At 40.3% G+C, this 19085-nt stretch overlaps 1 protein-coding gene across 14 annotated transcripts in view; it reads left to right on the forward strand.

Annotated features, from left to right (window-relative positions):
- ATXN1 (ataxin 1) overlaps window positions 1–19085 on the forward strand; it is a 412684-nt gene that overhangs the window by 123638 nt on the left and 269961 nt on the right. Inside the window, exon 1 of one of the 14 annotated variants that reach the window (XM_077886358.1) lies at window positions 14202–14366. The exons of the other annotated variants lie outside the window; for them this stretch is intronic. The gene's annotated coding sequence lies outside the window, so the exon portion shown is untranslated. Of the gene's footprint in view, window positions 1–14201; window positions 14367–19085 lie in introns of those variants that run through there. 14 annotated transcript variants of the gene reach the window in all.

Consider the following 19085-nt stretch of genomic DNA (forward strand, 5'->3'; position numbering starts at 1 on the left):
AACTCTAACCTAACAACAGGATGGCTTGTACCCTTCTTAGGAGGAGCTCTCCTTGATGGAATATATGGCTTTTTCTCCTGTTTGCTTCTGAACCCCCGCAAGTGGGTTGCAAAATACAGAGATCCTCCAAATACTTTTTGAAAGAATTAATGAGAGAGCAACTCATGAGACGCCTGCCGTTCGGAGGAGGTTGCCCTGGTAGGCAAGAGTTCTAAGACCCATTAGCTCCAGGACAAGAAAAACATGGCAGGAACACTGTCGGGAAGCATCCTCATCTTAACCTTTGTACTAGTTAATAAATGGTCAGCAGTTTTTTTTTTTTTTCTGTGTACTTGCCTTTTCTACTAGAAGGTTAAAAAAATTCTAAGCAGGCAACGTGGATAAACCTTAAAAAAATTTTTTTAGGTTTTTATTATTTTTTAATGTTAACTGCTTTGCTGTTTGTCTTTGAAATCTGGTTTTACTAATTAGAACTCTTTTCGTTGCCAGTAAGGGAAACTCATCAGAGGCAGTGGGAATTTTGAAATGGGGATTTTGACAAGCACATGGGAGGGTCTCATGGATTTTAGGGAAGGATAACAGGTTGACCTTACAGGCTACAAAACAAAGCGAACAAGACCCCAGCCCAACCAACAATCCACAGCGTATCTGGGGTTTGGGTCATGTAGTATGAACAGGACTGTTTGCACCTGTGTGTGTAGGCAGTTTTTAGGAAAATGAATGCTGGACGCACAGTCCACTGTGTGTCTCTACAGCGATTGTACCACGGGCATGTGATTGTTTCTTTGTCTTCACTTGAGCTACTGTTGATGGTTTTGTAATCATTAGTGCTAATATTGCTGGAGAAAAAAAATTAATTAAGATGTCTATTGTTCTGTTGCAGTAATTTCTGTTTGTAGGGCTCATTAACATCTTTGCTCAGAAGATGTTAGCTTTTCCAGCCAGAATATGCTAGAGCTCTGCAATGTGCAGAGCCATTCTTCCTCTGTTGTTCTTGTCACTTCTCACGTGACTCCCCAAACTGATGTCCCCCAGGTGCTGAGTGATCCAGGGGAGCTCAGTTGCATGGATATCCCCCCTGTGGTAGGATACTTGCAGAGAGACAATCGTGTGCTTGGAGTGAGGTTGGCTGATGTTGATGAAAAGGTTCAAGAATTGAAAGGCAAGTGTTTGTAGAGCCTCCCGTGGTGGCAGAACGTAGTAAAGGAAACACACACACACCTCTCTGTCATTTCCGTCTGATCCTAGAAGGCAGTGCTGACTTCTCCACGTGGTGGCACCTGAAACTGGGTGCTCCCAGGATCTACCCTTGTATCTTAAAATGAGGTAACAGACCCAAAATCAAAATGGGCTTGACCGAGAGGTCAGGCTGGCACCAGATGTGGAGGTCTGGGGGCTCCTGATTCCAGTCCCAGCACTCCTTCTGCCATATAACATTCACATTTCAGTTTTCCAGAATGATTGTTTACAAGGCCAGAGCCCAGAATCTGTACTCATCTGTGAGGGCGGCCTTAGCAAAGTAGCACGGACTGAGGGGCTTGATAGAAATGCATTGCTCACAGTTTTGGATGCTGGAAGCCTGAGATCAAGGTGTCCGCAGGATTGGTTTCTTCTAAGGTTTGTGGGACCCTCCCTCTCCTTAGCTTGTGACTGCCCATCTTCTCCCTGTGTCCTCGCGTGGTCTTCCCTCTGACTGTGTGTGTCCTAATCTCCTCTTCTAAGGACACCAGTCGTACTGGATTGAGACCCCACCCGCTTGACCTCATTTGACCTTAATTACCTCTCCGAAGGCGCTGTCTCCAAACACAGCCACATTCTGGGGTGCTGGGAGGTGGGACTTCCAATATAAAAATTTGGAAGGGGGACACAATTCAGTCCATAACAGTATACGTAAATAGACTCGAGTCATTAATCGAAACCATTCATTGACTGATTATGGATTATATTAATCATCCAGTCTTTAGATGTCTCTTTCAGCAGCTTTTCAGATGTCAGTTTTACTATCCTTTGCAGCTAGCTAATTTAAAATGCTGTTGCCGTTAGTGTTTTTAATGGCTCAGGAGGGGCCAGGCATTGTGCTAGTCACCAGGGAAAACTGCACATGGGGAGGACTCATTCCCTGTCTTTTTTGGGGTTGGAATCTGTCGGGAAAGGCAGATATAAAAAAAGGATTTGTGAAGTCTGTTATGAAAGAGGAAGTCCAGGTGCCATCTCTAGATCTTTAGTAGAATCACTCATTTTTATTCAAATGTCCCATGGTGGCAAACTTGCATTAGGGAAAGTTGGTCATTTGCCTCTCAATGGATATTGGAGCATTCATGTGTCTGGAATGCCTGGTAACCAAGGTTCTGAAGAGAAAAGCCTCAGAAGATATCACTGTGTTCGTTCCAAATATGTTCTTTCATGGCCAGAATGTTCACTCGCTAACTGGATTACTTATGTGTGCTCAGTGCATTTTTTTGGAGAGGGCAAAGCCGCTATTTTTACCAGCTGTAGTGTTCTGAAGACTCCATGGTAAAACTGTTCGATACTGAACCCCATCTGTCTCTCTACTGAGACCACATCGTAGTCCTATATTTGTCCCTGATGTCAGGCACAGTGCCTGGCACTTAGTAGATCTTCGGTAAATATTTGCGGAATAAATGTGTGCTAATTAAAAAATTGTCTATTATGACTCGCTCCCTGCACGTGATAAATGCCTTGCCCCTCCAGGGAGATTGTGGGCTTCGCAGCGGGAACCTGATGAGTCACACGTGGTCTACCTGACTCAGTGCCACGTTAAGTAAGAGATACGCCATCCCTAAATCCTCTGGCCCCTCCAGAGTGGCCAGACATCCCTTTATCGGGGACCATGAACGATTCTTAAAGATGGGGATACAGATATGGGTTATTGCATAGACATACCTTAGACATGTAATCCATGCAATTTATATTTTGGGACCTCTGGACCTAAATTAACACTCATTCCTGGTCTCCCAGGGTAGTTAGTACTCTCTTCTTCACTTCTGTAATCACAGCTGCCTTCATTACAGAATCACAGAGAAGTGAATTAAGGTGAGCTCAGAGAGAAGGAAAAGCTGTAGCTTGCTTGGTCCACGTGGGAGCAGAAGTGGGAAGGTTGTTCTAGACACAAAGACAGCATCAAAGAAGACTTGCCTGTTTCCTCCGTTGCCAGTAGTGGTTGACAGTTTTTATGGTTTAACATTTTTTAAAGTGTCCTCTGAACCTCAGGCGGCTCAAAAACAAGCATTTCATGGTAGAGATGATGTCAGATAAGAGCTGCATTATATGATCAGTGGCAGAAACAAAGGGTGAAGCTGCAGAGTGATGAGAATTTAAACATACAGAAGTCAAAAAATTCAGGAGTTTAAGTTAAGCTGTAAGCGTGACTCAGTCCCCTTGGGCATATGTTAGGAGCGTTTTCTGAATCGTGGTGTGTTCTGTTAAATTTAAGCCCTTGTTTTTGCAGAGTCGTTGTGTCAAGGTTGCAATGTGAGCAGTAACTTTCGACTCATGATGTTTTTTAATCCTCTTCTCACCCACAGTATATGCTGTTGTAGCATTTGTGCACTGAAATTCGGTATTGCTTATAAAAATATGAAAAGTGGGAAAATGCTCAGACTGTGGTGCACAAGCTATGAGACTTCGTGAAAAAAGAAATCTTGTGTTTGCTTGAACATGACCGTGTTAATACTGAAACAATACACAGCTACCACTACTTCTGAGCTGTGTAGACGTGTACATTATATATGTATATACACTTTGTATATATGTGTAGTAGTGTAATATATAGTGTATATATTGCATGTTGCTTGTATGGAATGTATAATTATTTTACATGAATATATATTACACTAATGTAAATATACATATTAGTGTAAAGTACTCATAAAATTTATCATCTTTGCCATTTTCCAGTGTACAGTTCAGTGGCATTAAGTACATTTTCATTGGTGTGCAACCATCACCACCACCCGTCTCTGGAACTCGTGGTTTTGCAAAACTGAAACTGTCCCCATTAAATGCTAACTCCCTATTCTGTCTTCCCCCCAGCCCCTGGCAAGCACCTCCTACTTTCTGCCTCTATGAATTTGATTATTTTAGGTTCTCCATGTAAGTGGAGTCATAAAGGACTTGCCCTTTTGTGACTGGTTTATTTCACTTAGCTGATGCCACTTTTAGTAACAGCTTTGTTGAGAGATAATTCACATACCATAAAATTCACCTCTTTAAAATATACAGTTCTCTGGTTTTTAGTATATTCATGACTACGAGATTTTTGAAGAGAGCAAATCCAGTAATTTTTTCTTAGTTCTCAGAAATGCAAACATGCCTTGTACTAGAAGAGTCTAGCTATAAAAATGCCATGAAATAAAAGGAACACGAGGCTAGGGGCAGATATCTAGATTATGCTTAGTTTGGTCCAGATTAATTTAGATACCCAAAATATTTTTAAGCATGTCTGCTTTCATTGAAACATCTTCATTTTGCATCGTGGCTCCAGCAAGATGTGATTATTGATTGTTGTTCTTGGGAGGGGATTGTTTGCATGTAAAGTTGATTGTGATGAGTTAGCCAGAAAGCCAACAGAACTGAAATTTCTTCAGATCCGGATTTGTTCAAAGACCAGTCTTGAATTCACTGAGGTTGTAGTTGGAACTGGCACTTGAATGATTTGAGATCTGCAATTCCCAGTGGCAAAGGGCATATTTTGGTCTAAGGTAGAAAAATGGTATTTGATGCTTATGAACAGCAGGTAGGAGTGTTACTTGGTACATACATTTAGGCAAGACTTAAACATTATCCAGTAAAGAGAGGAGCACCTGGGTGGCTCAGTGGTTGAGCATCTGCCTTTGGCTCAGGGCGTGATCCTGGGGTCCTGGGATCGAGTCCTACATTAGGCTCCCTGCAGGGAGCCTGCTTTTCCCTCTGCCTGTGTCTCTCATGAATAAATAAATAAAATCTTTAAAGAGAGAGAGAGAAATGGGTACCCCCTATGACTCGGCAATTTTCCTTCTAAGTTTGTTCCCTGGAAGAACTTCAGTACACATGTACCGGAAAACATGGATGCTGTCCATCACAGCTTTTACTTATATTACTATCGGTTTAAAAAATAGACCCAAACCACCCAAATATTTCAGAGTAAATTGGATAAGCAAATTGTGATGTAATCAAAGAATGTTGTACACCAACAAAAATGTGTGATTTAAAATTATCTAGAGCAATACAGGTAAATCTCAACAATCTGATATGAAGCCAAAAAAAAAAAAAAAAGGTAGGTTGAAGAAAAGTTCATACAAGATGAATGGCTCTTTATCAAATTCAAAAATATGCATAACTAAACAAGTAAAGAAGAGTTTTGTCCCGAGAGAGTTAAGGAAAGGCTGAAAGCCTAGAAAGACATCTATTAAAACGCTTTTTCCTCTGAGAGTATATGTGGAAATGAAAACCTACTAGCTATTTCTGCCACTTAACTGTTCCTCTGAAATTTCTAAGGACCCTGCCTAGTAACTCTTTAAGATACCACATACACACTATTAGCAGGCTAGATACCAACAGAAGGGTGGCTGGGTAACAAACAAATCACGCACACAGAATATTTTTATTTCAAATAATTTACATTCCTGAAATAGAATTTTCAGAGAAGCTTTTCTTGAATGATGTTAGATTGACGGATATACCTAAAAATAGAGCTGTAGTTTTTAATAAATGAAAATTAGTCAAGATCCTCATCAGTACTTCCTGTGTTCAATACTAATTTTGTCACTTTATAACTTTAGTTAACAAGGGCGGTGTCTAGTCTCACATCCCTTGTATTCTGCTGGCTTGGCTGTCTTTGTGAGACCACCACCACCACCAACCATCCTCATCATCATGTGAGCACATGCCTTTGCAAGCCCTGAGCATATTAGCTCCTTACAAATGCCCCATTGAATGCGAGCCTGTTCCTGCCTCAGTATCTTCGCCTTACTGGCCTCTCTACTAGATCGCCCTCCCCTCCCTGGTCTCATGACTCACTCTCTTACTTGTTTTGGATCTTTGCTCAAATGTCACTTTAACTGTCAATTAACTGTAAAATAACACCCCCAACACTTTCCATCCCTTTAACTGCCTTAATTTTTCCTGATACCACTTTCATATGTTTGTTTCTCTCTCTTCTTGCACTAAAACCTAAGAGACTTGGAGTCTATATAAGTGGAGGCTGTGCCTCCTTGTCTCTCTTGTCTCCACATCTGGCACTGGACCAGCATATCTTGAGGCTCGGTAATTATGCATTGAGTGAATGACTGACTCAATCATTCCAGTAATCTCTGAGATAGACACTGCTACTACCATTGTGCATACTTTTAGAAATGGAGGCTCTGAGAGCTTAAACTACATGCCCATATTCACCCAGCTGGTGGGAGGTAAGGGTGAGAATTCAAAACCAGAGTGCCTGACACCAAAGCCTGTTTCTACTGCTCCCCTCTTCTGCCTTCTGTCATCTGTTCCTCCCTGATGCTGATGTGACTTTTTTTTTTTTTTTTTTTTTTTTTTTTTGCATAAGAGCATCTTTCCTTCTCTTCAGATTGAACCATCAATCGTTTCATTCTCTATATGTACCTTAAAAACAGCCATGTCCCCTTTTAGGCCTATTTTGGTGTTGCGTGTGCAAAGATTTCCTCCACGCTTCAGATTCAGTAAAAACATTTCCTTTTTGTCCGTATTGCCTTCTCCAGCCATGTTTAATTGTCTAGGCTCTGAGACCACAGCCGGTGTGTGAGAGCCGCAGACAGGACCCAGAGTAGAACGATTTATAGATAACCCGCTGAGCTGCGTTATCTCCTAAATGCATGTGTCCTTAGACCATTTCTGATGGCATCTAATGACCTTGCCTGAACATGTGCTGCCTTGTAATCTGCACTCATTTGTCACTTTCTAGGTTTTGTCGCTTTCTGCTAGATCTACTAAAATAACATGGATGGGGAAAGCGAAATAAATATTAGGGATGCCTGGGATGCTTTATTTATTCTTTTAATTTCCTTTGACTTGTTTTGAGATATTGGAACTGGCTCTCAAATTTAAAATAAAACAACCATTGTGAGGAGCTGAAGGTGTCATCCTGTGTAATAGAAACTCAGGTGTTGGTGGGGGCCCTGAGAGGTCTCGTGTGGTCAGTGGGGAGAGTGTAGTCTTGCAGGACTACATGCTCAGCTGGTGGGTGGAGGGGGTGGTGGTCCTAGAACCTGGGTGTACTGACTCCCTTTCGGGGGCTCCTTCCACAGCCCAGCTCCTTCCTTTGCCTGAGCGCTTTGCTCACCCAGCTGTAAGGCTGTCTATGCCACGGCAGAGTGAAAGCCTTCTCTGGGACCACACATTGGCCAACTCATTATCAGCAGCCTCTGTTCTCTTAAATCATCTGGCTTCCTTATCGAAGCCATCTCTGTTTTGACCTTGGTTGACCATGGCGGACTGCCCGCATTGCTCAAATGATCTCTGTTGAGGCTGCATCTTAACTATTGCTCAAACTTGTCAGAATCCTAGGACATGAGGATCTTAATCTTGAGTGTGTGTGTGGGTGAGAGAGAGAGAGAGAAAGAGGGAGGAAGTCAGACAGAGAGAGGAGGAAAAAGAGAGGGAGGGAGGGGGAGAGACAGGAGAGAGGGGATGAATATGAATAACAAGCATTTTGGATATACAACCATTGAAGACTTCAGCTTTTCCTCCAGCATAGGAATAAGCCCAGACAAAATCTCTTCTAGTATAAAAGTTTGGAGGTGGATACTGTTGCTTTAAAGTCAAAATAATACTTAATATTTACTGAGCATTTATTATGGTCCAGATACCATACTACGCACTTTACATACATTGTAAAATTGAGTCATCACAGCAACCCAGTGAGGGTAGTTATTGTTATTAGCCTGACTTGGTGGAGGAGGAAGTTGAGGTTAAGAGTGGATAAACAGCATGCCCAAGGTTGCAGAGGTTAGAATGTGAATCTAAGCAATCTGACTCCAGAGCCTGTTTCATAGTTTCCCTGATCACGGAAATGGTGTATATTCACTTTAGAAAACTAGAAATACAGAAAAAAGTGAAAGGCAGATCACCCACAAGATAACCATGAACAGGGATGCTTCGATGGCCAGTGGTTGAATGTCTGCCTTCGGCCCAGGTCCTGGGATCGAGTCCCACATCAGACTTCCTGCAGGAAGCCTGCTTCTCCCTCTGCCTATGTCTCTGCTTCTATCTCTGTGTCTCTCATGAATAAATGGATAAAATCTTTAAAAAAAAAAAGAGATGATCATGACCATTTTTAGTATTTCTAGTCATATACCCTCTTTAACTGGGATCATGCTGAGTATACTGTTGGGGTGCTGACTTTAACACCGGCCCCTACAAGGGTGTCGCCATGCTATTTTGAGTCCCAGGCAGCATGATTTTATTGCCCCTACCATTTTACATCTCCTGTAGATAACTGTAACGTACACAAGTAATCTAATGTATTGAGCATGTGATTCTCTAGATTTTTTTTTGTGATTCTTAGTAATGCTGGGCTGGATTTCCTCAAACATGTATCCTATTTTTGGACATCTCTGTTTTTTTAGGATACATTTTGATTTTTCTAAATTTATTTTTTATCATTATTATTATTTTAAGATTTTATTTATTTATTAGACAGATAGAGCACAAGCAGGGGGAGCAGCAGGCAGAGGGAGAGGGAGAAGCAGGCTCCCTGCTGAGCAGGGAACCACATGCGAGGCTCAATCCCAGGACCCTGAGATCATGACCTGAGCTGAAGGCAGATGCTTAACTGACTGAGCCACCCAGACACCCCTTTAGGATACATTTTTAAAACTGGAACTGTGGATTCAAATAGTAAAAGCCGGGCAGCCCGGGTGGCTCAGCACCGCCTTCGGCCCAGGGCGTGATCCTGGAGTCCCGAGATCGAGTCCACGTCGGGCTCCCTGTGTGGAGCCTGCTTCTCCCTCTGCCTGTGTCTCTGCCTCTCTCTCTCTCGCTGTCTCTCTCATGAATAAATAAACAAAATCTTTAAAAAAAAATAGTAAGAGCCTTTATAATGTTTTGATACATATTTTTTAAATATTATATTTTAGCACTCACCAGCCAGAGAAAGCAATGTATGTCTGCATCTCTGCACTCCCGGAGAGCTTGAAGTGCTGTAATTAAAAAACAGAAAAGCAAAAACCTTGTCAATTTAATAAGTTGAAAATTACATCTTGTTTTAATTTCCTTTTGTGTGTGTGTGGTTTTGAGTGAGGTTGGACTTTTTCATCTTAGGTTTTCTGTTTTTTATATATTTTTTAAAAACTATGTTCTCTGCTTATTTTTGTATTAGGATATATATATTTTTACATATATATATATGTTCATTTTGAATAGGGTTGTTAACTCTGTCAATGATGTTACAAATATTTTCCCCACTTTGATATTTTCCTTTAAATTTTATTCATGGTGAATTTGATACAGAGATATTCAAAATGTATGTGTAGTCAAACATATTTTTTCATTTATACCTAAAACAGATTTTCATGCACTAAGATCAGATAAATACTCACCTATAATTTCTTCTAGTTCTTTTATTGTCTCATAGTTTATATTTAGAGCTTATTTTGATGTGTGATCTCAGGCTTGAGGATCAGATGAACCAGGCCAAATGGCTCACTGGTTTTTGCGTTTATTTAATACTGTTTTATCCCACTGATAGGAAATGCCACCTTTATCATGTACTAGGTATTTTTATGAAGTTGGATATAATTCTGAACTTTCTATTCTATTCTCTCCATCTTTTTTTTTAAGATTTTATTTTATTTATTCATGAGAGACACACACACATAGAGAGAGAGAGAGAGAGAGAGAGAGAGAGAGGCAGAGACACAGGCAGAGGGAGAAGTAGGCTCCATGCAGGGAGCCCGACATGGGACTCAATCCCAGGACTCTGGGATCAGGCCCTGGGCTGAGGCTGGCACTGAACCACTGAGCCACCCAGGCTTCCCACTCTCCATCTTTTAGTTTGGATTTTGTGGCTTTCATAGTTTTTAATATGTTCAATCTTAGATTCCTCCATATAACTTTCTTTTTCCAAAAATCCTTAGCCATTTTTACCTGTTTATTCATTAATTTTTATATAAAGATAAGGCTAATTTGGTTATATCTTTCAAAATAAATTGTCATAGATTACATGTTAATCTGAAGAGAATTGAAGTCTACACTTTTGCAAGTTTTGATCTATGTATTTAGTTTTACTTAAGACTTCTATTGCCCCTTAGTAAAGCATTGTCTATTTTCATAGGATTCAAGTAATTTTTGTTGTTTTCCTTGGAGATTTTATAGTGTTGGTTAAAATTGTGCACTTGGTCTTTATGTTGCCTATATTTTTAGCTTATTGATGGTTTATAGGAAAATTCCGTGTGTATTGTGTATGTATATATTTATATATACACGTATATAAATATATATGTTTATATATACGTGTAACACATATATAAATATATGTATACATGTGTGGATGTACGTCTTCTAATAACTGGCCATCTTACTGACCTCACAAAGTTGCAGTAGTGTTTCAGCTAATTCCCTTAGATGGTCTAAATAGGCAAAAATAGGTTTTTTGTTTTTTGTTTTTTTTTTAGGGTGGGGAGGGACAGAGGGGGAGGGAGAGAGAGAATCCCAAGCTGGCTCCATGTCCAGCCCAGCGTGGAGGTCTATGCCTGGCTCTGTCTCACAACCCTGAGATCATGACCTGAGCCAAAATCAAGAGTCAGACCCTTAATCGACTGAGCCACCCAGGCACCCCAGTAATAGTATTTCTAAAAATGGAAATATTGTCTTCTGTAATGTTCTTCTTGTAATGTTCTTATTTTCATTTCTTTTAGAACTTCCCAATGCCATGTTAAATAATAATGGTAGAGCCAGGTACACTGACTTCATTCCTGAGTTTAATTATAACTTTTAACTTCTTTTTTTTTTAAATTTTTTATTTATTATTTATGATAGTCACAGAGAGAGAGAGAGGCAGAGACATAGGCAGAGGGAGAAGCAGGCTCCATGCACTGGGAGCCCGACGTGGGATTCGATCCAGGGTCTCCAGGATCGCGCCCTGGCCCAAAGGCAGGCGCCAAACCGCTGCGCCACCCAGGGATCCCTTAACTTCTTTTAACGTGATGTTGGCTATTGATTTATGGCAGATACCTTTTTTGGTGACAAGTAAGGAGTATTCTATTCCAATTCTCCACACCCCTCCCCACAGAATTTTTTTACAATGTCTTTTCAGCAACTTTAATAATGATAACTTTTTCTATTGAACCAGTGATGCTATGAATGGCATAATGTAATCTCTGTATCATGTCCATGCCTGGAGGCTTTGAAATTACTTGTCCCCCGGAGTTATTTAACTCAGGTCCTTTTTCTGTTGTTGTATTATGAAAGCCCATCCCCTACCCCTGCTCAACACACACAATATTTTTCTACAGTAATTTTTCTGATGATTTTTTACTTCTCAAATAAATATGCAAGCTTTTAATTTTTCTAGGATATCTGCCATTTCTGTATTTAAAATTTTATTAATGTGGAGCCAAATTTAACATATTCTTAAAATTAAAAAATATCCTCAATGTTTTTGGTTTTATTCCACTTTGCCTTTTTAATTTGGTCTAGTTGTTCATTCTTTAGAACATTAAATTAACTAGCAGTAAATCTATTCTATTTTGGGAATATTTTTAAGGGCCACCTTTTGAAGTCTTTTCCATTTAAAACTTTGAATTTTTTTCTGTTATTATTTTTGCATGCTCTGCCTTCACTTTACTTTCCCTGGCTTTATTTCCCTTTTCTGATTTATTGAGGTGATTGCTCTTTTAAGTTTTTCTTGATGATGAAAACATTTAAGGTATTTGCTTGAGTGTGGGTTGCCTACATTTTAATATATAATGCACTCCTTATCTTTATGGTCTAAATCTGCAGTTTGCATGAGTCAGCATCTCTTAGACTAAACTTGTTTCAAAGAATGCTTTGTAAATGTACACGTTTATTTGGATTGTTTATGCTTTTTTTTTTTATTAATGTGAAGTTAATGAACTTTGATCACATTGTGATCATAGAATATTGAGAGGTAGTCAAGTTTCCTTGGTGCCCTGATATTTGATTGGTTTCTGCTAATGTCCCATAAGTCTTTGTAGAGAAGATTCATGCTGTAATTATCAGGTTGATCTAGTCATGATATGAGCCTTTTTTTTTTATACTACTTCTCTAGACGTTTATTTAATTTTTCATCTGCAAGACTAAAAGCAGTGGGGTAGACTTCAACAAAACTATTGCATATCTCTTAGTCTCTGCTTATTTTTCTTACATATTTCCATGCTCTGTTTTCTGTCTCAGCACATACAAAGTATGTGTGTATCTCTAAAGATTTTTATTTACTTGAGAGAGAGAGGGAGAGAGCATGAGGCGGGGCAGACAGAGGCAGAGGGAGAAGGCTCCCTGCCGAGCAGGGAGCCCAACTTGATCCCAGGACCCTGAGATCATGACCTGAGCCAAGGGCAGACATTTACGTGATTGAGCCAGGTGCTTCTTAGCACATACAATGTTAACATTTCTTTTGAATGTACCCCTTGTTAGTAAAAACTGATACTCCTGTTCAATGCTTTAAATATTTAATTCTGATTTTAATGTATTGTTTTTATTTTTTTTTTAAAGTTCCACTTTATTTTTTTATACCTTTATTTCTTTTAAGTAAGCTGTCTGTCCAAGGTGGGGCTTGAACTCACAACCCCAAGATCAGGAGACACACTTTACCTACTGAGCCAGCCAGGCACCCCTAACATACTGCTTTTCAAAGTGTAATTTTCTCCTGTTCCTTTGCTCCAATCTTCTTTCTCTTCACTATTATGAGTTTCTTGCAGATAGCATAGAGGTCATTCTTAATTTATGACTCCACCAGAGATTCTTTTGCTTTTTAAAAGAGAATTAATACCTATCTTCAATGTTGATCTACTTGTTCTTATTTTTGTCGTTTTATTCCTTTTCCTTTTATGATTCCTTAATGTTTCTACCACTTTCCATTTTGATGATAAGAGTTATTCTCTGACAATTTTCAAGTTATAATGTTTAATCTTTTGGTTTATCTTCTTAAATTTGAAAAAAAAAAAATGACCTGTATGTGAACAGTGTCAAGAAGTTCGTTGATCATACTTCTCTTTGTGTAAGATGAGATTAACACATCTTTCTTCTCCTTTGTGGTTCTTCTTTCCTTTTAAAAAACAGATACATAGGTATTTTGATTCAGCTGATTATTATTTTTTAAATGTTTGCAAATTTTCCTGTAAGAATTATCTAGAATAACCTGTATCATTCTCTAACTATATTCAATTGTTTGTCATTTCTATGGCTTGATCACATATTTTTTAAAAGATTTTATTTATTTATTTGAGAGTGAGGGGGGGGCATGAGTAAGGGGAGGGGCACACAGACAGGGAGAAGCAGACTCCCCACAGAGCAGAGTCTGACTCGGGGCTCAAGCCCAGGACCTGGGATCATGACCTGAGCCGAAGGCAGACACTTAATCGACTGAGCCACCCAGGTACCCCTTGTTAGAATTCTTGTATCAGCATTCTTTGCCATCAGAGCTATGCAGTTTGTTTTCTTTCTTCTGTTGTCAATTAAAAGTCTAAAGCCAGCCTGATTTTTCTTCCATCTTAGTGACCTGGATACCTGTATTTTTTTCCCTTCCTCAGGTGATGTTAGTGATCTTATTTTGACCTCAGAATTCAAAAGTTTCACTGGAAAGCAAGTAGAAGACAGTTTTCCTTAATTCATGTATGTGCATATATACGTATCTATGTCTATTTTCATTTCTTTGTTTTCTCTTATAGAGTGAGCTTTTTTTTTCCCCTTTGGGAACAAGGTACTTCTTCAATTCAGAAAAGTTTTCTTACATGGTATATTTAATAATTGTTTCTGTGGTATTTGTTCTGATTACTCCAGAAACCACAAATATCTATATCTTGGCTTCCTTTTCTGTCTTCCATATCCATTTTAACCTACCTTTTTGTCTTTTTGCTCTCCATTTGGTATAGTTTTTGAAGTTTGTTCTTCATATCATTGATTTGATTTTTGAGTGTTGTCTTTTCCTGTTATTGGCCCTAAGGAAGGTAGCTTTATTATTTTTTTATTTTTAAGAAGATTTTATTTATTTATTTATTTGAGAGAACAAGAACGACAGCATCAGCAGAGGGAGGAGCAGAGGGAGCTGGAGAAGCAGACACCCTGCTGAACAGGGAGCCTGAAGCAGGGCTCGATCCCAGGACCCCGGGATCATGACTGAGCAGAAGGCAGACGCTTAACAGATTGAGCCACCCAGAAGTCCCCCTAAGGTAGCTTTAAATTATACTTTCAAAAATTGACAATTGAAAACATTCCTAATTATTTTTTTTGTATTTCAGTCAGTTTCTTTTTGATTTCATTCACGTGTCTTGTCTCACCTTAATCTTTCAAGTCTTTTTCCAGAGTCTGGGTTTTCTTCACACTTTTTTTTTTTTTTTTTTTTTTTTGGGCAAGCAAAGATTACATCTTGTTTGAAACTTAAATCTATTTCCAGTAGTAAATTTTTTTCAAAATTATCTTCTTCCTTCACTTCTTGCGTGTTTTATGTTGCTTTATCAACAAGTCTTTACTGGCCCAATGTTGCATAGTTTTGGCTTATCATCATTGAATGGTTAAAGGTCTAACCCAGCCTGGAATTTGTTCTTAAAAGATCCCATGCCTTCTGGAAAAGACAAGATTCCTTCTCTCCATCGGAAGCTGCAGGCTTGGTCAAAATTTACGCAGTGATGTGTGTAGTCCAACAGCCATACAACCTGCGAGGGAGCTGGAGCTATGGATACTTTCTGTTGGCATTCTTCTTTGCAAGCCTTCTGCTTTGTGTTGGGTGAAGCCACTGGATGAGAGAATTTTCTGTTCTAGATTTCTCCCTACTCTACCATCACTCCATGTAACTGCATAATGGCGACTGAATGCATCTGGTGTCAGGGCCCTGCTATGTAGGGAGACCTCCCACATCTGGTAGGGTAACCTTAGGCATGGTGGTGCTTATGCTAGGTTCTTCTCCTCTCGTGCCTTCTGACTGCCAGCAATCCAGATCCCAGGGTGTAGCTTTGTTTCCCACCAGCCGTTACCTGTAGCTTTCATTCCTTCATTTGAGGACTGGTACTTCTGAGTTTCTGTCAGGAACTCTGCTCCTTTTCTCAACAGTGCTGGACTGCTTTCTCGAGAAAGGGGATCACAAGTCACATCTGTGGATCAGCCTTTTTTTTTAAGATTTTATTTATTTATTCATGAGAGACACAGAGAGAGGCAGGGACATGGTGGAGGGAGAAGCAGGCTTCTAATGGGGAGCCTGATGTGGGACTCGATCCCAGGACCCCAGGATCACAACCTGAGCCAAAGGCAGATGCTCAACCACTGAGCCACCCAGGTGCCCTGGATCAACCTTTTTAATGTTATGCTTTCTATGTTCTATCAAGCAAAACTGTCTTTAAGATGATGGCATGTGGCTAGTGCCCTGCTGTATTTTCCAGCACTGACTCGTGCGTATTTTCTTCTATATTTACATTCTTTTGCTAGTGATGTTGAGATTGATGATGTGCATTGAAGGCAGAGAGAGTGGGGCAGGGGGAGAGACTCTTGAAAATATGATATTTTAGGGGCGCCTGGCTGGCTTAGCAGTAGAGCATGCGACTCTTGATCTCAGGGTTGTGAGTTCCAGCCCCATGTTGGGTGTAGAGATTCTTTACAAAAAAAAATCTTAAAAAAAAAAAAAAAAAGGAAATCTGATATTCAAAGATGTAAATTTCCAAAACACAGATGGAGAGGACTGTGAATTTTATAAAACATTTGTGAAGTTCTCTTAAATAGTGAACTCCCCCAGGACACTCAGCACATAAAGTAATTTGTGAAAGTTAGGCTTACACGTAAATTGTCAGACACACAGTCTTTGTTTATAGTAAGCTACACCTGTATCTCTGTAATAGTCCCCAAGAGTGTCAAGCTGCATGGTCCAATTAGGTACAGAAGAACACCCAAGTAGCAGCCAGTCACTTTGCCTGCGATAATGTTTATGATTTAAAGTGATGCTCGTTTCACCCTTTGCACTGTTCCTGGCAGCATTTGGCAGCTGAGTTCTGGTTTTTCAGCCTAGCTCATGATTGCTTCACTCTAGAAGCTTCAGTGATCCTTGCAGGACCTCTCCTACTTGGGAGAGCAAGAATGCCAACATATTTTAAGGAAACAAAGAACAATAGTGTCCCATGTCTTCGAATAAGAGTGGAGAAATCATTCTTTCCACATCTGAACAAAATTGTAGTTAGAAGCAACAAAATGGCAAAGCACAGAGGGGCAGAGGATGGGCCAGGGGCTTAATAGATCTGGGAGCTTTACTTATTGACTTTCATTTTCTTGCCTTTCACTGGTCCAGCTTCAATTATTGTCAACAAAGGTGGCTCAGAAAAAGAGAGCTTGGAGAGAGAGGGAGGGCGAGGGAGGAAGGAAGAGACAGAGAGGGAGGGAGGGGGAGAAGACATAGGTAGAGCTGGTTTGCTTGCTTGCCAGAACATCCAGGTCACAGACAATTCTAGAACAGAGGGAGGGCAGGATGCTGGGGCTCTGTGGAATAGACCTGGACTCAGGGCGGTGGCTTGTAGGCCGTCAGTGGCTCCTACTGAAATGTCACTTTGCACATTGCTGTTTGGGCTGGAGATCCATTTATAGCTTAAGATACAAACTCCTGACTTTTTCCAATGAGACTTTAATCTCTCATTTACTGATAAAATGACATATGGGGAGGAGACGTGGTAAGAAAAGAGATGAAGAATCCTTTACCAATCCCTCAGCACAGGTTGAGGAGCCTTTGTCTATGGAATGAGCTGCTTCCTTTTCTCTGAAGCCTTGGGCACGTCACACCAGCTCATGGATACCCAGAAGCACATGCTGTGTGCTGCAATCCTGCAGTTGACCACATTAGGATGTCTGATCAATTTCTTTGAGATTTTGGATGTGAAAAATGAGCAAGGAGCCGTCATTACAGATCAGGAAGGAATGATTTGGGGATACCCTTGACTTATGGTTATTTTTGTTTCCTGTGAACACATTTTGATGTAAAGCAAGAGGTGGTTCCCTAATGATAGACCATGGTTGCATGAGGCAGATGGGTACATTTTCATGTGTTTTGACATGTCAGATGGAAACACACCTGGCTTCTACAACTCCCTCTTAGATTTCTTACCCTAGACACTGACAGGCAATATATTTTGAAATTGTACACGAATATAACACTGACACATTGGAACATGCTTCCCATGGTTTTCATGAATTAACACATACTTGGCCTTGGAAACACCTTTCACGTCCAGGTATCCATCACACGTGTTTAAAGGTGAGGCTTTCTTAGTGGCCTTGACTGATTACTGAATATTGATTGAGCATATGTGCTATGCTAGGTATTCTTAATATATAATCTCATTTTATATCACAACTCATTAGAATAAGTATCATCATCATGCTTGTTTTATGGTTAAGGGAGTATAGACTTGAAAAGTTTCTGTATCTTGTCTTAGGCCACATAGCTAGTAAACTTTGAGGCTCATCCTGGAGTCTCTGACTTGATGACCTACATTTTTTTCTACTGCATCCTGTTGACTATTGATTTTCTTACAGAGAGGAGACTAAATTTCTTCAAAGGTCATGTCATCCTAAAGTTGCTTAATGGAGAGTTCCAGCATCTCTACTCCTGTGCTTATGCCTTTCCCCAAATCATACCTGTTTCCCATGCTCCTTGAATAACCCTGAATTGTGAGCAAATGGTCTTACAGAATAAGCAGGAAGGGATTATATCCCCACAGTGTCATCTAGGTACATACTATTGTAAGGATAAACCCAGAAGCAGTGCAGGGATCATGAGCTATATCCCCAGCTCCATTCTCCACTAGTTCTCTTGTGGGTTTGGGAGGGCCATGTCCTCTCTGAGTTTCCACATCTGTGAAATGAAAAAGAGTAAAGAATCTCTCTCAGGTCCATTCTAGTGCTCCGATTCTGCAGTTATATGCGCCAGAAAATAGGAAGCCTGAACACATAAAACAGAATTTAGCACTGTCATGAAATGTAACGTACACAGTGAGTTAATGGAGAGCACATAGTTCATGATACAATTCACTGGTAAGGGGCCACATGGAATTGGCTATTAGTGAGAGCAGTTTACGTAAGTGACTAATTTGTATTACTTTTACACAATTAAAACAATTTTTTTATCATTTTCCACCCCCCCGATTCATTTACTAATGTTTATAATTAGTAGGTTTTCTTTCTTCTGATATGATATATAATAGGATACATACATGTATATGTGTGCAATTTACATATAACATGTAGACATCCTGGGTCCCACCTTCTAACAGTTGGGCTTCTCTATATCCTCCTCTTTCAAAACCTAAGTGTGAAGCATTTCCTTTATCCCATTAGTCTTTGTCTCTTTGTGTTGAGGGGCTCTTGGGAAGCATTTGCAGCTGTTCCCCATTGCTCAGAACTGGGTAAAGGCCTTTACCAAGTCTCCCTTTCATAAAGTCTTATCCTAGGAGGGGACCAGACAAAGAGACCCCTGGTTTATGGATTCACCTTCCATGGCCCTTCCCACCAGGTCCTGTTCTTTTAGGGGGAGATTATGCCTCCTGACACCAGCCTAGAAAACACTGGCCAAGACACAGGGACCAATGGGGACTCAACCTGCGTCCCTCAGTGTTACAGCTGTGTTGCTTGCAAGCATCCTATATGCTGCCTGCTATGGATCTTCCTGTGGGTGCTTCCGCTGTCCTCATCCCTTCCTCAGCCTGGGTGCTTCTTTGCATCATAACTTCTTCCCCCTGGCATCCTGTTTGTCCCATTTGGCTTTCCATGCCTCTCCTACTTCTGCCTGTTCTGGTGAAGCCTTCCCATTCTGTACCTATGGTCATGCCCTCTCCTGCCTCTAAACCTCTGCCACAGTGTTTATATTTGATTTGTGAAACTCAACACAGACATCCCAAGGAAGCCTGAGTCAAGCCTAG

This window comes from Canis aureus, chromosome 37 (assembly GCF_053574225.1).
Source record: "Canis aureus isolate CA01 chromosome 37, VMU_Caureus_v.1.0, whole genome shotgun sequence".
Lineage (NCBI taxonomy): Eukaryota > Metazoa > Chordata > Mammalia > Carnivora > Canidae > Canis > Canis aureus.